We start from the raw sequence: 26,525 nt of genomic DNA, 5'->3' as shown, positions 1-26,525 counted from the left end.
TAAAGCTTTTGTATTCCCCAAAAACCCTTCTAACAACAAGCTGGTAAATATAAGAGATCCCAGCAGATAGCCAGTCAAATTTAAGCTTCTCTACAAAGACTTCATCTATAGAAGCTTATGAGCAGCAACAATTGAACAGCAGTCTTTGAGATCTGCGCATGTATCTAACAAACATACTTTTCCTAATTCCTTTTTCAAAAATTAAATCTTAGTAGAAAAATATAGTCACTCTTTAACAAATTTAAAAAAAATTACTTTAAACAATCTGATTTACAATATGTTTGCTTCCCTTTTCTCCTCCTTTCTCCTCTCCCATTGCTGCCCTTTCCCTCCCTTTTCTTTGTTCTTTTTATTTTAATGTGCAAGGCTATTAAAGAAACTACATGATTTTGCCTACTCGTACTATAAAAATGGTGAAAAATTTGCATTGATTTCAAAGTTTAGCCACCATTGTGGCTGATGCCCAACTCTTCTTTTCTTCTTTGCTGTAAGCATTATCATAGCCTCGGCAAAGAAATCCACGGGGGCTGGCAAACAGGCTCTCTCCAAAAGAGAATGTGTTTATAAACAAGTGTTTGTCCTCTCTATTCAACCTTTACCTATTCAAGGAATAAAAGTTAACTCTGTTCATACTTTGCTATAAATTTTACTCTTAATATTTTTGGTGAAGGGTAACAGGAAAAGTAGGATTTGAATTTTTTCAAGTAGATCGTATGGTAACATTTATATTCATTCATTTATTCATTCTAATCAACCTCAGTTCCTGAATCTTTGACCTCTCTTATAGGTGAAAGGATTCTTAATGTCCATGTGAGCCAAGTTTTGGTTTCTGAAGAGGAGGAAGGATGCAGACTAAAAGGAAAGGTAAAAATGTTGTACACCAGCTCTCAGTAACCTTAGAAGATTTATATGATGCTGCAACAAGAAAATGGGCTCTGCAACATAATGTGATTTGTGACAGATGTGAAGTCAGAGGTGGAAAAAAAAAAAATAGAACAGCACAGTGCTGTCCTAATTGCTGAGGTATTGGAATGCAAATAAGAATTCATCAGATAGAACCCGGAATGGCTCAGCAAATTCAAGCTGTGTGCATGGAAACCCAGGGCCATGCAGAACAGATCAGTCCTCAAGATAGATGTAAAAGCTGCAATGGAAAGAAGATAGTTTTGGGAGAAGACAGTTCTAGTAATTCATATTGATAGAGGCATGAAAGATGGCCAGAAAATAACATCCCATGATGAAGCAGACCAAAAACCAGGACTGGAGCCAGGAGATATTATCATTGCGTTAGATCAGAAGGACCATGCTGTTTTTGACAAAGAGAAGACCTTTTCATATATATGGACATACAGCTGGTTGTAGTATTGCATGGCTTCTGAAAGCCAATATCCACTCTTGACAACTGAACCATAGTCATCATCTCTCATCCAGATCATGTTGTCAAGCAAGGAGCCATCGAGTATGTGTTAAATGAAGGCAGGCCAATTTACTGTAGACCACATGAAAAGGTGCTTAATCATTGAATTTTAAGGTAAACTTTCTTGATAATGGCTTTCCCTTTTTTGACAAACTTCTTGCTGGAAAAACTCCTACCCAAGAGGAAAGAAGTAGAAGAGACTGATGAGATGAATCAAGTAGAATTGGTGGACTTTGATTCAAATCAGGAAAGATGACGCTGATGCCACTACAATGGAGAAGTGAATGCAGGACTGTTACAATGGAAAAGCATGAAGGTGATAAACATCATTTCAGAGCTGTTCAGTGTCAAACCTCTTAAGCAGACCAGTGATAACACTCGCTGCTGGCGTTTTATGTGCAGTAGTGAATGAGCAAAGGACTGTAATCCTAATATGCTCACTACTGGCTACTGTTTTGTTTTACTATTCAACTAGAGTAGTGTTTTAAAAATTGAAAGAATAATAAATACAAATTTTTTAAAAGTTGACAAGGATGAGCATGGCCAATAAAGCTCTCTCCACTTTGGCAAAAACTAGTTTTAAATTTGGTTTCTAGTGTAAGTTAATAGAAGGTATAACATAAAGAGCCAGAAATACAAAGTGCTCTATTAGTGAGATGCCAGAAAAGAAGTGATTATTCCTAATTATTATCTGATATTTTATAAAACAATCTCTTTTGAGATACTAAATATATACTGAGAATCATAAAATTGTAAACATATAAATTATCTCATTAAGTAAACCAGTGAGGCTATTTAATTCAGATAATTTAAACACTAAGCATACTTTTATTTGCCAGTAGATTGACTTTTACTTATTCTATTTATTTTCTTTTGCATAAACTCAAAGGGAATTACACTTTTTCAGACCATGTCATTTAATATTTCCAATTTTAAAGAAAAATAAAGTATTTGGAATAATGAATGTCTATTTTACTATTTGTCTTTAGGTCATATGTAATTTTTCCTCTTAAAGTTTATTTTAAATGTGTTTTACAGTCCAATAAAGGGAACACTAATACAGATTGTAATTGTATTTCAGTAATTTAAACCATTCATTCTATAACTGTGTAACTTTAAGCACCTTTAACACAAATTATATATATTGAAAGGACAGGTTCCTTCTTTAAGCTTTCCATTAGCATGTTTGGAAATATTTTCCTTACATGGAGCTTAAGCATGTTATTTGTGGCATGGAAGCACCTGAGAGATTTCTTTGATTCACAACACTCAGGACACAGGGGACATGATCCCAGCAATGAGCTATTCACTTTGTATAAAGAGAATAAATATAATACTAATAAATGTAAACACCCTGCCTACTTTCAAGCCCCTGGATTTGGAGTGACTAAATAAGACAAATGGGCTTAGGTTTAACGTGTTTATTTTTAAACCCTTTCTGAGAGTCATTATGTCCTTGTGCATGTTGTATAACCTTTATTTCTAACCACAATGGGACTTACTTCTCCATCAGTTTTACCATAGCTTTGGACTAAATTCCTCTATTTGTTTATTTGTTTACAATCTATTGTCTTTTTTCTGTTGCACTCTACTAGAATCCCAAACCTCCACTTATCTCTGTTGCTACAGCTACGTCAAGCATATCAGCACACTCTGACAAAACTACTTTTTTTTTTTTTTTTTTTTTTTGAGACGGAGTCTCACGCTGTTGCCCAGGCTGGAGTGCAGTGGCGCGATCTCGGCTCACTGCAAGCTCCGCCTCCCAGGTTCCCGCCATTCTCCTGCCTCAGCCTCCTGAGTAGCTGGGACTACAGGCGCCCGCCACCGCGCCCGGCTAATTTTTTGTATTTTTAGTAGAGACGGGGTTTCACTGTGGGACAAAACTACTTTTAAACTGGGATTTTGACCTTAGACTTATGTGCTATTCTACCTTGGTAAAGCTCAAGAATACACACACACACACACACACACACACACACACACGATTATATTAAAATACACCTAAATTCCATGCTTCATTAATCATTTTCCATGAATTTTATATTAATCCTGTACATCAATGAGAGTTTTTAACAATTTCCTTTTCTGCTGTTGAAACTTCAGTCTTCTCATATGTAACCCATTTTTGGACCTTTGATCCATATCAAGATAGCCTGTGAAGACTGTTGAACTGTTTGGCAAGGTCTCCAAAGCAGAGGTTTACAAATTGTGTGGCTTCACTATCATTAGGCTGTTCAATTAATTTAATGGGCTATGAACAGACTTAAAATTGAAATAGAATAGAATAAAAAGCCTCGGAATGAATTTTATAATTTTTATATTACACTGAAAATGAAAAACTTGTAAAATTTTCAGTGTATGCGTGTGTTATGTATATGCTTGTGGTAAATATATTACTTTCATTACTTACTTTGGTTTGTATTTGAAAAGTTTTAAAGCCTAGAGCAGGATTTCTCATGCAACAGTTACCAAATAATCCATTTAAAACATAGGTAAAATAATAATAATAATAATAATAAAAGTATGCATATTATTTGCTTATAAGGATTATGTAATAAAATATACATGTACAAAGCTATGCAACAAATATGTATAAAGATTAGGAATAAATTTTATTATTCATTTTACTTTACGTAGCAAAAATGCCAGAAAGTTCCAGTTAAATAATACATTTTAAATTAATAACATCAACATGGCACACGCACCTGCTTTCCTGAATTTAAACTGATGAGGTTGTGTTTAATAATATGAAGATGTATTAGTACCTTTTAATTTTCAGTTGCTATTGATTTCATCTTTTAATTTTAAGAATGTTGTGTTGTCCTTGAATCACTGTGAAAGTCATTGTAGTTATTATGCCATTTACCTTGGCACTTGTTACTAAAAACTGCCATAAGCTGGTTCTAAGAGTGGACACAGTTCGTGCACTCACAATTTGCATATGATATTTACTGCAGTCGTGCAGGACATTTTTATTTTTCGATTTAGCGTGCTTGCACCCTCTTAACCCATACAATATCTCCATTCTCTGATCTCTTTTTTCTATCAGAACTGATGCATAACTTTTGTTTTATATCATTCTTTGAATTCATTTGACTCTCGCTCAAAACAAATGCAGTGGGAAACAACAAGTAAATGAAAACAATAAAATTCTTAGGAGAAAAGATGCTCACAAAATGATCAAGAACATGATTGGATTAATTCCTTTTTTGCTTATGTTTGAAATACAGAATATGAAATTTAAAATCTGTCATAAAACCTTCCAGAATGTATTCTTGGAGCTTAGGATGTTCATAAATGCCAATGTGGAAAACCTGATCTAGATAATTTCTTCACATTTTGTAACGGCAGGGGTGTGTGTGTTTCATATGTACCAACTACCTGTAGAAAAATAATCTGTGATAAGAAAAATATTGAAAGAAATAAAATGTTTATGCAGGAATTATACATGTTCAAAAGTAATACTATCTACTGTGTGCTAAAAATAAATAAATGCCTATAAAAATATTTTAAAATAAATACCATTACCAACACAAGACAGCAATTATAATGTACTTATAACAAAATATTCTTTCTAAAACTTGTTAGAATTCCAACAATTTGTATTTGTGTATGTATACAATGAGCTTTGTAAAATGGTTAAGTTTTACATGGCAGGAGAACACTAAATTGCAATGCTAAGTGAACTCGACTCCCTAATTTAAATTGTGAATGCCAAAGTATAATAATATCTATTTACTCTCTTGAGAAGTTACTAATATAACCCTCAAGTGAAAAAAGCGTGAAAAACAGTTGTAAATTAATGGGACTAGAGTGCATATTTTTTAAAAATCAGTTTGCAACCACAAGAATTCATGTGGGTTATGAACCACACATTATGAGACATGACACTAAATGTTTAAATATAATATTAGAAATAGTTATAATTTACCAACTTTTAGAACAGTAAATAAGATTGTTCTATATAAAATATTAAATAAATCAAGATTTGATTTAATCTGGAATATATAGCTGAGGATATTGATTAACATAATCCAAGTAACTCATGTGATGCAAAGTGGAAAATCATGATTTCTAGAGTAAATAGAACTTCTAAGATTATTTTTAGAAGTACAGTTTGTAAGATCATAAACAACAAAAAAAACTTCATTTTTCTAAAGTAACTTTCCAAAATTTTTTATAAGTCATATAAACAATTACTATGTTTTGACTGAGTATTGACCCTTAGCTTGAGGTACTATGTGTCTGAAGGCAAATTTTATTTTATTTTCCTTCTAGACATTTATTATATTTTTTTGAATTGGGATAAGAAAAATTTTTAAAAGACATAATTCACCCTTCCCTAATATTTACCTACAATAGAAATATCCATAGCTTACTGAAAAAAAGTATTTTGGAGAAGTTATCCCATATTTTCAGTTTTAGAAGGATGAGTATTAAAAAACTGAATACTTTTGAGCAATTATTATATAGAATATACTATTGAGTGGAATATCTGAATTGAGTAAGATAATCTCCTTTTGACAGATCAGGAAACTGAGAATATGTAGTAAGACTGAGCAACTCACCCAACATTATATAACTAGTAAGTGGTAGATTCAGGATTTGTTTTTTGATGGATTCCAAACACATACAGCTTTATTGTGAAGTGCATCAAAACTCTGAAATTATAGTGGGTGGTTAAGCATAATTCTAAATGATGTTCAGACCTGACTTCTCCATGTTTAGGCATTTCTCTTTAATATTGAGCAGTTTGGGGAACTAATTTATATCAACAATTACGCATTTCCCATAAAATAAAAAGCAGAACTGAGCCTGGGCATGGTGGCTCATGCCTGTAATTCCAGCATTTTGGGAGGCCAAGGTGGGTGGATTACTTGAGGCCAAGAGTTTGAGACCTGCCTGGCCAACATGGTGAAACCCTGTCTCTACTAAAAATACAAAGATTAGTCAGGTGTCATGACGTGTGCCTGTAGTCCCAGCTATTCGGGAGGCTGAGGCATGAGAATCACTCGGACGTGGGAGGCAGAGGCTGCAGTAAGCCAAGATCATGCTACTGCACTCCAGCCTGGGGGACAGAGCAAGACTGTGTCTCAAAAACAAACAAACAAAACAGAATTGAATGACAGCAGTACAAAATCTTGAGCATGTACTTAATTCACTTATTCAGCAATTCATTCATTCATTATACAGGTGCCATGGAGTACATAGAAAAAAAGCAATGATATTAAGTATTTATTGCTATGTAATAAAGTACCCCAAAACTTATTTTCTTTAAACAACAAACATTGATTATCTCACAGTTTCTTTGTCACGAATCTGGGTACAGCTCAGCTGGGTGGCTCTACGTTAAGGTCTCTCATAATATCACAATCAAGACTTGTGATCATATCTGAAGGTTCAAATGGGGGAAGATCTGCTTTTAAACTCAATCACATGGTTATTGCTAGAATTCAGTTCCCCACCGAAGGGGACTGAGGTGTCATTTTTTTCATTGGCTACCAGCCAGAGGCTGCCCTTAGTTTCTTGCTAGTAGGCCTCTCCCTAGGGAAGCTCACAATATGATAGCTTGTTTCCCTCCTGGCAAGCAAAAGGGAGAATAAGAGCAGATGAAAGACAGAGACAAGGGGCAAGACTGTAGCAAAAGTGTCTTTGAAACTAATATTTAAGGCATAATTTTATCACCTTTGCATATTCTATTCATAAAAGGGAGTTACTAGGTGGACCCCCATATTCGAGCAGGTAGGATTCCACAAGGGCATAATTACAAGGAAGTAGGAATTTGGGAGATAATGTAGAAATTGCCTACCATAGCAATTAACATGTATTAGTTGCTGATAAACATTTGACATATGAATTGCATACCTTTTATCTCATAAATTCAATCTATAGGAATTTCCTCCCCAAAATAACTAGAAAGACAAAAAATTCTAAACATACTTATGCAAGAATAATTTGAATTGTTAAAAAAAAAAACAAAATGGTTTGAATTTTCAATAAAAATGGATTGAAGAAATACATTGATAAGTTTAAAAAAACAAATAATTTAAACTTGAAAATGTATTTATATTTTTTAATTTAACATTTAACACATAAGTTACTTAACTTCATTCTTTATTCTAATGTCAGCTCTTTGTTCTAATGTTAGCTTCTTGTAATGTTATTTCTTTGTTCTAATTTTAGCTTCTTAAGTATTGAGGGAACCAGTCCCCAATATTTCAACTTAGGTTCTTTTCTATTTTCCCTAAGTGTCGGCTGGTCTGAGAAATAAAGAGAAAGAGTACAAAGAGAGAAATTTTACACCTGGGCCTCTGGGGGTGACATCACATATTGGTAGGACCGTGATGATGACCCTGAGCCACAAAACCAGCAAGTTTTTATTAGGGATTTAAAAAGAGGAGGGGGTGTATGAACAGGGAGTAGGTCACAAGGATCACATGCTTCAAAAGGCGATTAAGATCACAAGGCAAAGGCAAAATTAGAATTACTGATGAGGGTCTATGTCCCGCTGTGCTTATGAGAGTCTATGTCCCACTGTGTATGTATTGTCTTGATAAACATCTTAACAGGAAACAGGGTTCGAGAGCAGAGAACCAGTCTGGCTAGCATTTACCAGGCTGGAATTTCCCAATCCTAGTAAGCCTGATGGTACTGCAGGAGACCAGGGCATATTTCAGTCCTTATCTCAACCGCATAAGACAGTCTCTCCCAAAGCAGCTGTCTATAGACCTCCTCGCATTCCTTCCCCAGGGTTATTCCTTGCTGGGAAAAGAATTCAGCAATATTTCTCCTACTTGCACATCCATTTATAGGCTTTCTGCAAAAAGAAAAATTTGGCTTTATTCTGCCTGACCCTGTAAGCAGTCAGACCTTATACTTATCTTCCCTTGTTCCCTGAAAACCGCTGTTATTCTGTTCTTTTTCAGGGTGCACTGATTTCATATTGTTCAAACACATGTTTTACAATCAATTTTTGCAATAGTGGTCCTGAGGTGACATACATTCTCAGCTTACAAAGACAACGGATTAAGAGATTAAAGTAAAGACAAGCATAAGAAATTACAAGAGTATTATTAGTGAAGTGATAAATGTCCATGAAATCTTAACAATTTATGTTCAGAGATTGCAGTTAAGACAGGCGTAAGAAATTATAAAAGTATTAATTTGGGGAACTGATAAATGTCCATGAAATCTTCACAATTTATGTTCTTCTGCCTCGGCTCCAGTCGGTCCCTCCATTCAGGGTCCCTGACTTCCTGCAACACTTACTCTTCTCTGTCATATCTTGACCCTAGAATTTTAGGTAAGGTAGTGGAAGTTGAATTGTCACAAGAAATTACAAGATCTTTGCTTGAAATAGGAAAGCTAAATAAAGTAAAAAAAATAGGTGAAAGAGTTGAATTTGGGATATGATACTATGATTGAGATGTAAAGGATATTTGAGGTGGCAAGGCCAGAATGAGACAGGAAAATGGGTGGCTAAAGTGGATTGAGGATAAAGGTTAATGGAATCTATTCTGGGAATGTCCTAAAATATTAACTTTACAGATTTACTGCAAATTTAGAAATTCCTTTCAGAAGTGGGTGCCTATATTTAAATAAATTGTTAAACCTGTTCAAAAGTAGGGTGAAATGCAACAATTGGTTCTCTTATTTTTGGATTCTCTATGACCTTTCTATTTATCTTTAATCATATTCCTAGTAATAAGTCAATATCAATAATATAATTTATTATTGTTCCTCAGAGCCCACTATATGGTATGAGAGTTACAAAGGCAAATGAGATTTCCTCACTTAACAAACTGGTTAAGACTAATACTGGCTAAGACAGGCAGGGAATATTCTAAGAAGTTTACATAGTTTGGGACATGCAAAATAAACAGCTGTTATACAGTTGGAAGAAGCAGGGGAAGACTTCAGAAAAATTATATCTGAGTGGGTCTTGAAAAATACATAGAATTTTATCAATCATATAGGACAAAGTAGAATTTCAGATGAAGACAAAAATCTCAGAGAAAATAGTGGAGATAATCAAATGAGACAAGCATTTGAGAAAGAATGAGTACTGTACATGGAACATGGGATGTCCTTACATATGGGTATAGAGATTTAGAGCTGGAATGGTGAGATAGAGAATAATACCACAGGAATAAGATTCCGGACTTAAATGGGTCTGAACGTTTTCAAGATGGCTAGGGACATTGTCAGCAAAACATAAAATGGAAAAGGAAGTAGATTAGAAACACAAATACCAACTAGGATATTATTGAAAAAGTCCAGCAACGACTAATAAGAGCCTGAACTAGAATAAAAGAAGTATGAGCAAAGAAGAATGTGGACGTGAGAATTATATGGTGATTTCTAGACCTGATAGATAATTGACTATGGGGGCAATGGCAAAGGATGGTGTTAAAGTTGACTACTAAATTTCAACTGGGAGAGCAGTGGTACTTCAATAGAAACAGGAGACTAAGTGGAAAAATAATAGGTATAATAAATTGATATTTTCTGATTTGATTTAAATGCTACAGGTAAATCAAAGTGGAGAGGTTAAACATTCAATTTAAATTTTGAGTTACAAATTCAGAAGTGAGATCATAATTAGAATTTCATATTCAGTAATCATCTGGGTAGAGATGAGATTAAAAAAACTTCAGAATGAAAGAAATTATTAGAGAGCAACAGGGTTAAAAACAGAACTTGTCTTTGATGAGAGATATTACTAATAAAAGGTGAAAGGAGGAAGGGGAGATAGAACTAGAAATAGAAAAGGAATAAATTTCCAAGTAGCTATGAAAAAAAGAGAGGTAAATGATGATTGTATGACATGGAAGCCAAATGGGGAGGGAGTGCAAGAAGGAGGGCATGGTTGGTGAAGGCCAACCATAGTTTGGAGAGAATAATTTCAAAATAATATTCAAAAGATCTATTCAATAGAATAAGTCCACACTGAATCCTGATTATAATGGTTAAATTTGAGAAGCAAGTACTTCTGAGAAAGTGGTGACATCAAGATATGATCTATTTCCATAAGTTTGGCAGCAAGGCAGGGGGACAGATGGTGTGGAAGCTTGGAATAGTAGCATCACACAGAGGAAATGAAGAAATTGAGCATGTTTGCCACCCGAAAGGGAAGTAACTAAGTCGTAGAGAGGGAGACATTAAAGATGGAAATGAAACTAAGAGGAACTAGGAAATTTAGAATAGTCAGGGGACCAAAAGTACACATTAAAAGAGAAATGTTTATAAGAAAGAAGGTCTCAGTCAGGTATATAAAAAAAAGAAGTGGAAGTTCTAGAAATAATTGATACGTTAAACAAACACCACTTGGTTGATTCTAACTGCAGTAATCAATTTAAAAATAGCTACTATTTGTCGAGGGGTTACTATTTTCCAGGAACTGTGCTTAATAGCGTACATGTACTACCTCATTTAATGTTTCCAACAGCTCCATGGATTATGTACTATAAATACCCCCATTTTAAATGTAGGAAATTGTATCATTAGAGAACAGAACTTGTTCAAGGCTGTCAGTGAGAGTTATATCTGTGAATCAAACTAAGATTGGCTCCCAAGCCCATACGCTTGACCACCTTGCTGGGTGAGTGGATTGAAATACGAAGATTCACCACTGCATGAAGGATAAAAGAGATTCTCCAGCAGCAGTGGAAATCCACTTTACAGCTTGGCTTTCTAATGTGTTGTATTTAGTGTGGTTTTGTGAGTACTTCCAGAATTTGACAACAAAGATAGTAGATAATTTCATGACTTGCAAACAAGCATTATAGAAGGGCTGGGAAAAGAAAATTCCAAGGTGAGAGTTGACGTGTGTTTTAAATGAGTGACACTGGAGTCCAGTCTGAGTGGAACAGAAGGGAAGCCCAAAGAGAGTGGCTAATTGGAAGCACAAGGAATAAGCAAGGGCTTGGGCAACACAAGAACAAAGACAATTGTTATGTAGAAGACAATGAAGAACTGTGTTAAGAGAGGAGTTTCATTCCTTCAAAAGTATTTATATGTCAAACTGATGCCCCTGTGATAAACTCAGAATATTTAAAGGTTAATTAGACCTAGTTCTGCCTGAGAGAAAGATTTAATACAAGGAAAATGAGTGGAAATTGGGGTTCCTGCAGTCATGGAGCTAAGGGACCAAACTCACAGATAGGCAGAAATTTTAGTCCGTGCATGATGTTAACTGTTGAGTTTGTAAGGTTTATAATATTGACTTTAGTAAGGTTGTATGCTATATAGTTTTTATTGCTTTTGCTATTTTATACTTTGTTTATGATTAGTGACACTTAAGAACTGCTTTTTTACAGATTCAGCTAAAATCTATGCTTCTTGCATGTCCTATCAAAGAAAAATCTTCCTTGAAACTATTTTGTCAAAATATAGTTTTATATATTTCAATGCATGTCCTTCTTAAGGAAATTTGATATCTGAAAAAAGATTTGAAACAAAACATTGTGATATTTTAAGCAGATAAAAAGATTTTTTTTACCATTATAATACTTATATGTGGCAATAAATTATTTTAGGTATTATTTTTAAATGACTGATTACATAAGGAAATATGATTGTGTTTGATTTATTAATATGATGTTGGACACCTCTACATTTATTAACAAAGTAATTTTTATTACTTTTGTATTCAGAGGGCTTTGGATACAGGAACAAAGTATCCCTTTATTTTAACAAAACCAAACTTTTTCAAACCTTGCCTGTTCTGTAACAACTATTATTTATTAGAGAATATGGGCAATTGTGGGGAATTTTTTGTTGACTCAGTCATCATTACAGTTTGCCAAGTTATAGTTCTTCATATTGAATAGCCCACAATAACACACTTACTTGAAGAAACTGTTTAAGATCATCAAAAAATAAATGGAAGAAGTTAAAAGGAAATGTTCTTGAATGACTGAAGATGGGAGAGGATATGGTCAGGGTAAATTGGAACAGAACTCCAAAACTAATCATGTCAGGCAGGAGGAAAAAATATCTTGACTTTATTTTAGGAACGAGTCAGAAGTTATTTGTAACATTTAGTAGGGTGGAGGAAGAGAGAGAAGTTCCATTTTTCATTTCTGAAGATGCAGCTGCTAGTGCTAGCCTGACACAAGGTCCATAATTCTACAGAAAGAGTGGATGAGAATGAATTTGTCAATATCTAACTTTTAAGTAACTTGGAATATATTGTTTATCCTTTAATATGTGGAGGGAAGCTAAATCTGAGCACTTGAATAAGTGGTTGATAAATACATGAAAACTGCAATACACAAAGCTGTGAACAGAATTCCAAAAAGCTGGTGGCCAGCAATACAATTCAATGATGACAAATGACTGTTTTCCAAAGAAATTTTCTTCCTGGAAGGAGAAAATTGATGGCAAACAAATCAAGGCAAGCAACTTTCTCCCTATCACTGAGAATAACTTTTACATTTATGAAAAGCAGCCATCCAGAAAAAATAAAATGCTGAGATGAATTCTCCTCCCACCTGTTTACCTCTACTCCCCACAATCACAACAAAACCAATGCCCAGCTAATGTCTCAGATAACTCCCTATCAGCATGTGGTAGACAGACAAAACTCATAATCTTTGGGCACAATAGAAGGTAGAAAGTGGTAAGGCCTAAAGAGTTATTTGTCAAAAATTATTGCTGTAGGGTAAGATAAAAGGAACCTCTCCGAAATTTCTGAAAGAAGGTTTTGGTAGTGAGGTTGTGGCAACAAAGGATTTGATGGATGTGTACTCATCAGAACATATATTTTGTGTATTTCTGAGTTTTTGTTTTTCGTTAGTAAGTCTTCAATCAGCTAGCTACTTTTACTTCTGTGTACATTCTTGGACAGTCAATACCATGCCTCTTTCCATATTGCAAAATTCTAACGTAACTGTGCAAGAAAACACCTCCCCCAGTTTTGAAACAGTGAGAGTAATGTGAAGACACAGAAACATTCATTGGATTGCAATTGACTCAATGAAACTTCCTGAAACATCAAAATCTCATTAAAAGCAGCTATTGAATAAAAATATCACTTAGGATACACTCAATGATGGAGTCAGGCCAAATGTAATTTAATACTCTGTATCCAGACTGGGTGTGAGAAACTGTTAACTCATCCTGGTGCTATATTGCCAAAAGAGTTGTTCTAGTTTAGATCTATTTACTTCTTGGAGGAAGCCTACAATTTGTTCTGTAAGGGTTCCCCTGTAAATTTAAGGAAGTTGTAAAGTAAATTTCTCAGTGGGGAGTGCTCATCAAGCTAACAGCCAGTTTCCAGGGAATAAATAAAGCCTCTGAAATTGAGATGACATCACAAGGGGAAGGCGCTTTAAAAATTGTGATCACTGGCTTTCAGAACTGTGATTGGTCATTAATGCCTGAAATCACAGCTGCCGTCAGTGTTTTCAAGGCAGAGTTACTGGCAGCAGCAAGCATCTATGAAAACACACACCGATTGGCCCAAATTTACCTTTAAAGTTGAAAGAATAATTCAAAACCCAAAATAATCTGCCTCTGACTTGAAGCAGAGAACCACAATTCTCAGCAATGCAACCAGCAAATGATCTACTCTTATGGTATTAACTTTGTATGGGCTTCTTTTCTCTTTACTATCTGGTTAAATCACTAGTAACCAGTGAAGATGAGGGAAAACTCATTTTCTCACATCTCTTCCCTTTTTTAAGAAAAGCTGTAATAGGGCTGAATTTTGAGTGATTTCTTTTTGAGGAGCCAGGAAAGAAATAGCTATCTTTTTCTCCACAAATTGAAGATGTTTCCTTGACTAATAAATCAATTCCATAGAAATCAGAGTCTAGAGTCTTGAAGAAATGCCTTTTATAGCTCCAGTAATTTTAATGTTTTGATGATAAGTATACTCATAAAATACTCTGATTTCTTATATCATTCCTAAATTATTGAATTGGAACACATAGCTATTTACAAATGACACAGATCTAAGTTTAATTTTATGCCTAGACACAGCAAGAAAATGCAAATATCTGGAAAAAAGTGGTATGTCTCAATATTTTCAACTGTGCATTGCCTCTTAAGTATTCTTATATTCTATTTCATGTATTTTATGTTACCAAAAAGGTTATCTTAGAAATAATTTATTTTAATGTCCTCATTGTACATGTACCAAAACTAAGGCCGAATGAAGCTAAACTGATTTCCATGATTAGAAAGATAAATGGTCAAGGACTTCATTTCCTTTGATTTTAGCTTAATAACCTTTTCATAATTATAAGTAAATTCTGTCATATTTGAAAACAAAACAATAAAACCATGGAAGAACCTAAGATTTTCCAGTGCCCACAAATGTAGAGCAAGTATCACTCTTTTATGCCAAGCAATGGCAGTCTGTAAATGAAGATTACACAGTCTTGACAAAAGCTAAAATGAAATGGAAAACTACCACAATCATTTGGAAATCTGACAGCTAGACTCATTCAGTTGATTATCACCATCAGTGACCAGATTTTATACATACATGTATGAATCATTCACATACAAGCATTTTGAATATGATATATATGAATATATATATGCACACATACACAAACATGCATGCATACATATGTATATGTTACTCTCAAACTAAGCTAGGAGAAGTCTTTGATTAGGATAATCAACCATTATTTTTCATATTTACATTTCATATTTTTCATAAGCACTTACTTTTGAAATTAAAATGTTTAATTTTCTAACTGTTCTCTGGGACAATAAAAAAGATTAAAATTGAGTTACAAGGTAAATGTGACTATGTGGCATGTGCTCTTAGACCAGGTTTCCATTACAATAGCAATGAAAGATTTTAGCATTTTTTTAATTGCCATGGGATTCAGATAAAATCATAAACTGAATGAGATATTTGGATAATCATTTACATGCAGTAAAAGGGATTTTTAAGTTTTAATCTCTGTAGAGAGTATGTTTAAAATACACAACTCACATATACAAACATCAATCACTCATCAATTATTAGGACTATTTATATACAAAACCATTTTGATGACAATGCCATTCTCTGCCCTGGAAGAGCCAGGTGGTATTAAATGCAGACAATGGGATGCTGGTGTCAAAACTCTGCCTCACTCCTGCTGACTGCTTGACCTTACTTGATCTTATCTGTGCAGACTGTAGAGGAAAATAACCAGGACACTCTGACTTTGATAGCTGTTTCTGTGATGCTAATTAACGGAATTGCAGAAGCAACCCAGGACACCAGGTAGGGATAGCAAAGGGGGGGAAGGAGATGATGTCAGGGTATGTTCCAAATTGCACATTTGTAAATATTCATTTTAAAGTTTTCAACATCACATGTCATTGGCATTACTGCAATGTCAAAGCTCTTTTGGATACTGTGTGCTCTAAGGCTAACTTCTAATGAAGAGACAAAAGTTGCTAATCAATCTGGGATATTTCATGGTTACCTACTTTGAGTTCAGAAGATTCTTTTTTGCAAAAGGAGAAAGGTATTTGGATTCTTTAGAAAGCTCTATTTCCCTTAAAATAATCACTCGGACACTTGGAAGTAATACGAAAAAATGTATAATTTTTTCCAGTTCAAATTAAATTTTATACATACCTATTAACCTCTACTCACAGATTATTATCTATAAGCATCCCCAAAATATGTTAATTGTGAAAAATGTTAAGTGGAGATATAGTAGTTAATATTTGCAAAAGTCATCTATTTAGAATTTTTTCCTCACTAAATACGTAGATACAATCCAAACTGTAACAAATACACTTTATTTTTACATTGTGTTTTATGTGTTACAAATGGATTTGCCTCCATAATTTCATTTAATGATAGCACATGCCTGAGGAAAAAACTTATATCCTCATTTTACAGATGTGAGAAATGAGTCATAGACAGTTTAAGTGATTTGACCAGTAAAATGGGATAACATCTTAGTAGGAGGAATTAAATCCTTTCTCCACAGCCGTATTGTTCTTGATTATGCCATATGTCAACAGCAGAAAAAAGGTCTATAACTAAAAGAACAAAGGCAAAGTATTATGAGGAACAATCTAAACCCAATTAGTAAACAGTGGGGGAGAGTAAATTATATGTGCTAGAAGCTCTTGAATACTTCACACCTTTTATTGGAAGGAAGGTTGTAGACAGAAAAACTAGGCAGACCAGGTGGTTCTCAATGGAGCAATTCTGCACACATAGATGCATTTCGAATATTTGTAGGAGTGTTTTTGGTTGTCACAATGAGGCATAAGAAAGCCACAGCCTGGAATGGAAGTGGGTTAAGTGGTGACCCCCTAAAAGATCGGTACAAGTCCTAGACCCTGCAACCTTATTTGGAAAAAGGATATTTGGAGATGTAATTAAGTTAAAGATCTTGAGATGACATGATCCTGTATTATCCAGATTGGCCCTAAACCCAGTGACAAATGTTCTTATAAGAGATATAGAGGGAGGCAGCCACACAGAGAAGAGGAGGAGCCAGTGTGACCCAAAGCAGAGATTAGAGTGATTCTGTCACAAGCCAAGGAATGCCCGGAGCCACCAGAAAGCTAGAAGAGCCAAAAACTAAAGTTTACCCTGGAGGGTTTAGAGGTCATGCTGTCCCCTGGATTGCAGACTTTCGGTTCCAGAACTATAAGAGAATAAATTTCTGTTATTTTAACCCACTAAGCTTGTGATGATTTGTTACAGTAGTCACAGGAAGTGAACATAAAGGTATATCCTACCTTTATATTTTTGTGTCCCCCTTTCACTTTGCTTACCTTCTTTCTTTAGCTGTTGCTATGAATTTCCTGTCTCCACTTAGTTGTACAATACATTTTTCACTCTGTGTGGGGCTTCTCTGCTGCCACTTGGACATCTCTGAGAAACCAGTCATTCTGAGGGCCTTGGGTGGCTAACACACAGAGAGGACACAGGTATTGCATATCTAAGGACAGCCTCAGATAGAAAAAACAAAACTCTCCTGAATCCCTCAAGACATTCAAATGCTTTAGGAGACATTCATATGGGTGAAAATTCTATTTGTAATTATTTGATCCTATAAATAACATTTTTTGCACAAGTGAAAAGTGTTTGGGCAGGCTTATAATATACACTGAGTTTTCCATGAATATATTCATCATGTAAATTGAGGGAAGATACATTGTATTCTGTTTGGGTTGGAACTTAACTAAGACTAGTTCACTATTTTAAAAACTGTCTATGAACAAATGTAGTGTGTTCTGTTAGCAACAATATGCGAATTACCCATACCACACACTTCATTAATCTTCATTTGAAACTCTCACATTTACGGTTATTCTGTATATAAGTGTGAGCACCTAATTACTTAATTATATATTTTAAATATTGAAATGTGTATTATTCCATTATAATTACATGTCTTATGTGTCTCAATTATATTACAGTTAGATAGTTATACTGAGTTTTTAAATTTCGATGCTGGTAAGCTATGTTATTTTTGTGTGTAGGCTGGCAGGTTTATTTATTTATGGAAAGAATTGCTTTTGGGGACATTAAAAATGTTTGCAATTAAAATGGTGTACACTGGTTTGAAAAATATTAAGATTTCTAAGCTAGAAAGCTATCTTTCAAGGCAGACTTGGTGTCTAGGTAAGCTATAGACTCATCCAAAAATCTTCAATGTACCATATAAGCACAGCTAGACCACATCTCACCTTGATTTATAATATTAAGGCTATTTTTCCTCCTCCTCACCTTTCCCCTCCATTCTCCTCCTCCTGCCTTCCTTCTTCTCCTTCTTCACATCCCTTGTCTCAGAGAAGCTTCAGCTTTACAGTTAAATAATCCTCTTCCTCATCACAAGATGTTTATCGAGTATCTATCATGTTAAAAAGCACATTCTTGACCCGGCGCGGTGGCTCACGCCCTTAATCCCAGCACTTTGGAAGGCCGAGGCGGATGGATCACAAGGTCAGGAGAGATCAAGACCATCCTGGCTAACACGCTGAAACCCCATCTCCACTAAAAATACAAAAATTAGCCAGGCCTGGTGGTGAACGCCTGTAGTCCCAGCTACTCGGGAGGCTGAGGCAGGAGAATGGCGTGAACCCGGGAGGCGGAGCTGGCAGTGAGCCGAGATCGCGCCACTGCACTCCAGCCTGGGCGACAGAGCGACACTCTGTCTCAATTTAAAAAAAAAAAAAGAAAAAGAAAAAAGAAAGAAAAACAAGTACATTCTAAATATACTGTAAAGAGTATAAATTTGGCCTTCTGTCCTCAAAAGCTTATCAACATGAACTGAAAAATGTATGCTGTATACATAAAATACACTTAAAATCATGATTAGTTGTGTCAATTTCCTGGTTTTCTTCTTGGGTTAATGTTTTGCATGTCTTTTTATGTTTCTCCTTGGCAGTACTTTCTTAGATCATAAAGTCCTGAGGGGTTGGGATTTTATTTAAATAATTCTCTTTGTACAGATCCTAAAATAGCACAATGAAGAATTAGTAGTTTAAAATTCTTTTTGATGAGGGAGTGAAGCTATGCCTAAATCCCTGATAGAAATCACTACTATTTCCAGATTACATAACACCTATATTTAAAGCTTCTGAAATAGAGCCATTGGTAAAACTAAGATTCAGTGATTCTTTCGGGAAACTTAGAATTGTAGTGAGCATTTTTTTTAGTCACAATCCAGAGAGGATGTTCACTCAATAGAGTTATTAGCATTGTAATGTTAAAATATTTGAAAGGAAAACGGCACAATGGCATAGTGACTCAATGGTAATATTTTATGAATCTCGTTATGATTTCACTCATAGCTACTCTGTGTGTAAAACCATCGTAAATCTAGTCAATGATTTACTAAGGAGCTCAGTGGGTATCCTTTGAACAAAATGGAAGCAAATATCTGGTAGGGCAAAGGCATGATCTTCCGTAACTTAAGATAAATGTGGTTATATTTAGAAAAAGACACTAGAAAATAGGAAGGGTAGCAGAATATTAAAATGAGATTTTTAACTTACACAGAAAAAACAATGAGAATTTAAAATGGAGAGTCAATACCAGAAAAGCAACATTAAAATTGAGACTGAGTTGAGGCCACATTGTAAATTCAGCAGTGAGGCAAAACAGATAAATGATGGAAACTGCTTGGGCCCCTTACTTGTTAGGGAGTGAGAAAGGGACTCACTTTAAGGATTGGGATGACATAGCTACCTATTTAACTACGATACAGTGGAAAAAAACCAAGTGAAATTAACATACTCTGGGTCTCTACACGCTACCCAAGTTTAACCTCACAACAATCCCTAAGATTGTCAGAAGGACAACAAATGTCAATTGAACAGTTATAGTAAAAAGACAGCAATGAGCTTTACACATACAGTTAACGTTTTAAGGGGCTAATACCTGCACAACAAAAATGTAATTTCCCAATTCTCAGAGAGGAGGAAATCCAGGCTAAATCAGATTAGGAAGCTGCCACCAAACCAGCAGTTTGTAAATTGAAGAAGGAAGATTATTAATTTGAATATAGGCAATTATATGAGTCTTCACACTACCTTAAACTTATAAGATTTCGAACTACTTTTTTGAACTCTCTCCCATATCTTGAATCTCTAACCTTATTTAAGTAGGTAATTGTGGAAGGTGTTTATTTAATAGTTCAAGTTGCTTTGTTATTTTCATATGGAGTACATATATTATTAATATTAAAAATATCACAAGTGGTGAAGCTTTGGCAGAGAGGCATGACAGGTCTCCAGTCAGGAGAAGAAGGGGGTTTATCGAGCACCTTTGAGCTCTGCCTGATTTGTCCTTGGCCCACATACTTATTCTCGGCAATGAGCTGTGCTGATATAACCTAACAGCATTTTTTTTTTTTTTTTTTTGGTTCTATCAATCATATGCCTTTTCGGGTTTCTCTGCTTAGACCTTCTCTACTGCTATATTTTGGAATACCTATGGGAACCCACACAGACATTTGAACTGACGTATGTGCAAAGCTGGAAGTGCAAGGGGTTTAGCACTTCAAATCTCAACTAATTGGAGACCTGAGCCAGAAGATAAATACTCACCTTTTAATCATTTTATGTAAGCAGTCCGAGGTGCATTCAACCTGGCTTCTCTGAAGGTCATCAGCAATAACTCCTTTTGCCATCCATGGAATCTTTACAACAACCCTATGACATAAATTCTCTATCTCTATTTTTAAAATGACAAAACTGAAGTTTAGAGATGTAGAGCAAAATTCCAAAAGTCACACAATTTCTTAATGAAGAACATGAGGTTTGAACTACACTTATTCACTGCAGAAATGCTAAAGGGATATAAGACAGAGGTTGAGAAAGCTGCAGAGATGCCTACAGGGAGAGAAAGAGAATCATACAATTGAGGTACTTCAAATATGATGTCTTCCAAATTGGAATGGTTTGGAGACTATCTAGATGATGCCTTCTACCCACAATCTCTTACGATATTATCTCAATTTCCTCCATTAGATATTTATTAGGTCTTCAAGATCTGTTCAAAGGCAAATACCTTTTAGAAAAATTACTCTAAACTTAATGGTAAAAAAGGGCTAGTTGTTAGCTATTTGAGAGCAATAGCTTTGAAAGAGTATAATCCATTCCTAAGATATAAAAATCACAGGGAAGGAAGTGAAATTAAAAGAGGTAAAGGAGCTACAAAGTCAAATTTCACTTTTATTTATTTTGTTTAAGGTTTTTCCTACTAGTAACTATAAGGAATATGAAACTTCAAAGCAAAAAACGATTAATTGGTAGGAAAGCCTTTTTATTTAAAAAGTCTTGAAAGTGTGTAAGGAGCAAAGCAATTTCTAAAGCAGTGCTCCAAGTTTAGCTTTCTAACTTTAGTTAGGATATAAAGAAATAATTATACATCTGACTTAGTCATAATTGCACCATCTTCCCTCTCATGAAAGGCTACAGATTATGTAACTGCAGCTATTGATTTTCCACATCAGACATTTTAATTGAAAGGTTAAGATGAAGCTGGATCAGAAATGTTTGAGGTTACTAATTCTGCATTAAATAATTTGTGACTTGAACGCCCTCAACAGACAAGAGACTAAGAATGTTGTAAGAAACATTGCACTTCTTGGAAAAAGAGTATTACTAGTACCAATTAACAGAAAATATTTAAAGCTTGGACTGAAATAAAAGACATGAACTTCAAATAACCTTAGCTTATGAGTGGGAATGTTCTGCCATTATTGGTTTTGCTGATTGTGATATAGACTACTACTCAAAACTTACTTCCCCTTTAGAACTGACATCATTTTTACTGACATTGTTGTTAACATTTGAGGTATTTAAGTAAAGAAGATAAGGTCAGAATGATCATTTAGTAACTATTGCCATCCAGAGGCTGAGTTCAAACCTTAATCCCAAAAGCCCTACAGGAAAAAAAAAAAAAAAAAAATCAACACTCACTATTCAATTGTCAAAATGACTGATATCCCCAAGGCCATTAAGTGACAATAGTAAGCAATAACCCCCATCGTCATTAGAACTCGAATTCATCTAAAAATTTATCAACAGAAATACAATGATTTAAATGTTTCAGGAGAAGAAATAGATTAGGTAAATTAATATGAAATAAAAGGGACTAGGGAAGATCAATACGTTACTAAATCTAGACTTTGCTCAGAGAATCCACTGTAAAACTCCAAATATATTCCCTGTATACTAAGCTAATGAATGCTACACTCGACGTACAAAACTACAAATTGGATATATAAAACTAAATATTTACAATGAGACTTTCATAAAGAATTTTAATTATTTTTGTCAATATTTTCTAAGCATATCCTTTCCTTTTCAGGTATGGGGACATGCATAATTAATTACATAAACCTTAAAATGTTTATTATGTGTTGTAGTGAACTAACATCTAACAGTTCTTAGTCATCCTGCAAGTCTGCCCTGATGACCCGTCATCATGAAGGCATTCTGGATCCCTTTATCTGAATTGGGTTCCCATCTCTTTGCCCCTACGGTGTACTGCACACACCGAATTTCTTAGGGTTTACCACATTGTTTTTGAAATTGTCTACTTAAATATCAGTCTCCGCCAGTAACTGGGAGCATAACTGAGGGTGGTAACCATGTTTTCTACAAATTGGTAATACTCTGCTGCCTCAGCATTGCTTTTTAGATGGTTGTATACAACGGTAGTTCTTAAACAAGTCTGAGTCCCAAATTCAGAGCTTAACCTGACTTATTTCCCACCTAAATTTCTCAATTTTTAGAATACTATTGCAATACTATTAAATTAGCTCACTGTTTTGGAGTGATATTGCAGTGACCTGTGCCAACATATGTGTTACTTCTAATAGTGCTACAATGCTGGAAATTGTTCAAGGGTGAGAACATGATGAAGCTGGTATCAAGTGCCAGAAATTAATGCTGTGTAGGTATAGCCAAAGGGGGGAAATCCTGCATGGGGCTCTTTCCAGCCTTTAACCTGTTGCAGTGGTCAAAGCAATAAAAGAGTTTTCAGTGGTCTGAAGGGAAATCATTGAAGTTAAATACATGTATACTCATGGAGCCCAGCTATAAAAACATATTTAACAGAAAGAAGAGGTTGGGAAATTTCTTTGTAGAATGGTAATTTAAATGCTTGACAGTTTGGCTAATGTTTGCATTATTCATTACTTGGTACTTGATGAAGATACTTCACTTTTTATCTTGATTTCATTCCTCACTTGACCTACTAAAGTATGTATATTTCAAGTAAAGTCAGCAAACATTAACAATTTCAAGAGCTCCAAAAATTATATAGGTACTAACACTACATAAACTAGGTTCATACTACATACTACATTGTACACATTCAGTGTTCGCAATACAACATTGCACAAAAAGAAAGTCAATTTGATTTTAAGTTGCAAGATATTACGCTAATATCAAAATTACATGTATAATTGGGCCTTTATGCTCTTAGGATACAGAAAATACTTGATTTTTTTTTTTTTTTTTTTGGTATGCTTTATTTAACCAGCTGGAATTACTATTTAAATAATATCTACTTCTGCTTTTTAAAAACTTGCTATAAATAATTGTACACTATAATCCTCTTAGGATTCAATCTGTTTAAAAAAAAAGCATCTTTAAAACAAGTAAAAGGCATCAATAAATAAAGTTCTGTTATTTTAAGCCAAATGAAGTATCATGCTATTGAAACAATGAAGCGCTTTATCTTAAAATTCCTTATTTTTTAATAGATGGATTATCTGCTGTTGATGAGCTTAAACATAATGATAATCATTTGATGCAGCTAAAATACAATATCTCTCCTCTCTTCGTAGAAATAGTTCAACATTTCTAGAAAATAAGTTGGCAAATATTCAAAACATGAAGAAATTGATGAATGTTAAAATAAAGTAACAATCATCTTTGCAAGGTAGAATGGTTTCACATCCTATCGCTGGAAACCACACACAGCTGAGGATATTCCAACCTTGGCATCCTTTCAGAAGTTATTTCCATATACTTGCCAAATCATAGGGAAGTTTCTATTCTGAAAATACATCATTGTAATATCCTCAGTAAGAAGGTCCATTGTTAAATTAATGCCAGATTTATCTGTGCTGTTAAAATTATTATGAGTATTAGCACAGCTATTAATAATACTACCCTGTGGTTTTCAAAGAGCTTTCATTTGTACTGCCTCATTTAGTTATTTCAGCAACTCTGCGAGGTAGAAAGGACTAGTATTATTATTCCCATTGTATATATGGGAAATTGACACTAAAAGACTGAATTGACACTACAAGTTACACAAAGGGAAACTGTGACTTACAGATCAGGAATCTTTGTAATTTAAAAAGTAGTGGAAATATTTATTAAACATCTGTTATGGGCAGTCACTTTCATCTCCTAATAATAGTTACTGTGAATTGTATATTTTCTTTGTGCCAGATAATTTAACAAACTCTATCTTTAAAAATTCAACCAAACTTTCAAAGACAGATATTATCATTCCCCTCTTTCAGGTGAGAATGCAGTAGCCCAGAGGTAGCATAATAAATTTTAAATTCAGATGTGTCTGACTTCCAAGTTCAAGATCTTCCCTCTGAGATATTACTTCATTTAAATCTTACATTATCACTTTGAAGTAGGTATAGTGTCTCTTCCTTTTTTTTTTTTTTTTTTTTTTTTAAACAGATCTGGAAATGATCTAAGAGAGTTAATATTACAAGAATACACTGGTTGAAGAATCATCTTTCCGGCTGGCTGGATTTTCAATTTTAGTGATTGTTGACAATTCTTTTAAAGTATATAATTAAATTTCCTGCCTTACTAAGAAGAATACATTTAGAGCACCTGTAGTTTTGGTTGAAGATGGTTACTTTTCAACTGCTAGAGACATTATTTTAATCTTACTTTGCAAAACATTTGTGTAAATATTGAAGGTAGCATATGGGCTTGAATCTGTACTGATCATCATATATGACTGAACACTGTTTTTAAACATAAATCATTAATGTCAAAGAGTTTTTGTGATTGTGAGATCTGGGTAATTGGTTTATTATTATACGTCTACTGTGAACCAGATACTAAGCTATAGCAAAGGGGATAGATGTAGGAGTGAGCTAAGCACATGAATTAGATTTTCCAATACTGACAGCATCAGAGTTCTGAACAAGATACAATTAGATATTAGGAAAAATGCTTCACTAATCTATAAGCAATTTAATATTTAATCATAGCATAAAGAAACCACAAACAGGAAAGCAGTACAACAGATTTACATTATTTGTTAAACATAAAATAATCATCTGGACAATTTTATTTGAGGTTATTTATGTTATTTATGATTTAAGAATACAGTATTCTGTTATATGTGACAAGAGGAAGGTCAGTCTATTTTAGAGTTAAGTCAAGAGTTACCATCATGATGATTATTAATACTGTTCCTAAATTGCAGTATCATCTGTTGTAGTAACAACATTGCAATGAAAGGTTGAAATAAAATACAGCATGGTTTATGTAAATAAGCACAGATTTTGTTTTGTATAATAAACAAACTGTTTTCAGAAAACATTATTTTAAATAGATACATTGTTAGTCTTTCTTTTTGTAAACATTGCACCAAAAGTAAAAATAAAAGCCATAAATAATATGTATACATTGAGACTGAGTCTTGCTCTGTTGCCCATTCTGGAGTGCGGTGGTGGGATCTCTGCTCACTGCAACCTCTGCCTCTCATGTTCGAGTCATTCTTCTCCCTTAGCCTCCTGAGTAGCTGAGATAACAGGCATGCGCCACCACACTCAACTAATCTTTATATTTTTTAGTAGAGACGGGGTTTCACCATGTTGGTCAGGCTGGTCTCACACTCCTGACCTCAAGTGATCCACGCATCTCAGCCTCCCAAAATGCTGGGATTATGGGCATGAGCCACAATGTCCAGCCCATAAACACTATATTTTATAAATCACATTCATTATTGTTGAAGTTTTTAAAAATATTGAATTATCTTATTACTTTTCCCATAATTAAAAATACACAAATCCTATAATGCAATCATAGTACAAACTTGGAGAAATCAAATAATGTATTTTTCTTCTGATGTTCAGCCTTTACAGTGGTATTCTCCTGAGCAGAAAAGCACACATAATTTATAATTATTGAGGTTTTCTTTTATTTATATTGATAAATGTATTTATTCTGGAAAGAACATTGATTAAAAAAATACCACATTTTATCATTCTTCCCTTTGAGAGTTTCTTTCCACAGACATTTTTATAATTACTGTTCTGGTTTTGATATAATACTTCAATACTAATTAAGTTGTCCAAAGAAATTCAACGATCATTTATTGAACAACCACTATAGGCAAGGTAATGTGGAGATCTGTAAAAAATAAAGAGATGAAGGACATCACAACCTGTCTTCGAACAGTTAAATTTCCTGAGGGATCTGGAACAAATTCAGCAATTGCCCTAATACATAGTGTGTTAGTTCTCTGTCACTCCTGTAACAAATTACCACAAATTTAGTGACTAAAAACAACAAAAGTTAATATCTTATAGTTTTTTTTGGTCAGAAGGCTGAAATAAGTATCGTGGGGCTGAAATCAAACTATTGATGCACTGAGTTCCTTCTGGAAGCTCCAGGAAAG

General features: G+C 34.3%; 1 protein-coding gene and 1 pseudogene across 1 annotated transcript in view; one reads left to right on the top strand and one right to left on the bottom strand.

The window, feature by feature from the left end:
• Nucleotides 1–26,525, bottom strand: part of OLFM3 (olfactomedin 3) — a 200,291-nt gene that overhangs the window by 86,027 nt on the left and 87,739 nt on the right. The window lies entirely within an intron of this gene.
• LOC107130193 (dnaJ homolog subfamily A member 1 pseudogene) lies at nucleotides 917–1,812 on the top strand (annotated as a pseudogene).

This window comes from Macaca fascicularis, chromosome 1, assembly GCF_037993035.2.
Source record: "Macaca fascicularis isolate 582-1 chromosome 1, T2T-MFA8v1.1".
NCBI classification, from domain to species: Eukaryota; Metazoa; Chordata; class Mammalia; order Primates; family Cercopithecidae; genus Macaca; species Macaca fascicularis.
This window is presented reverse-complemented; position numbering and strand designations above follow the sequence as displayed.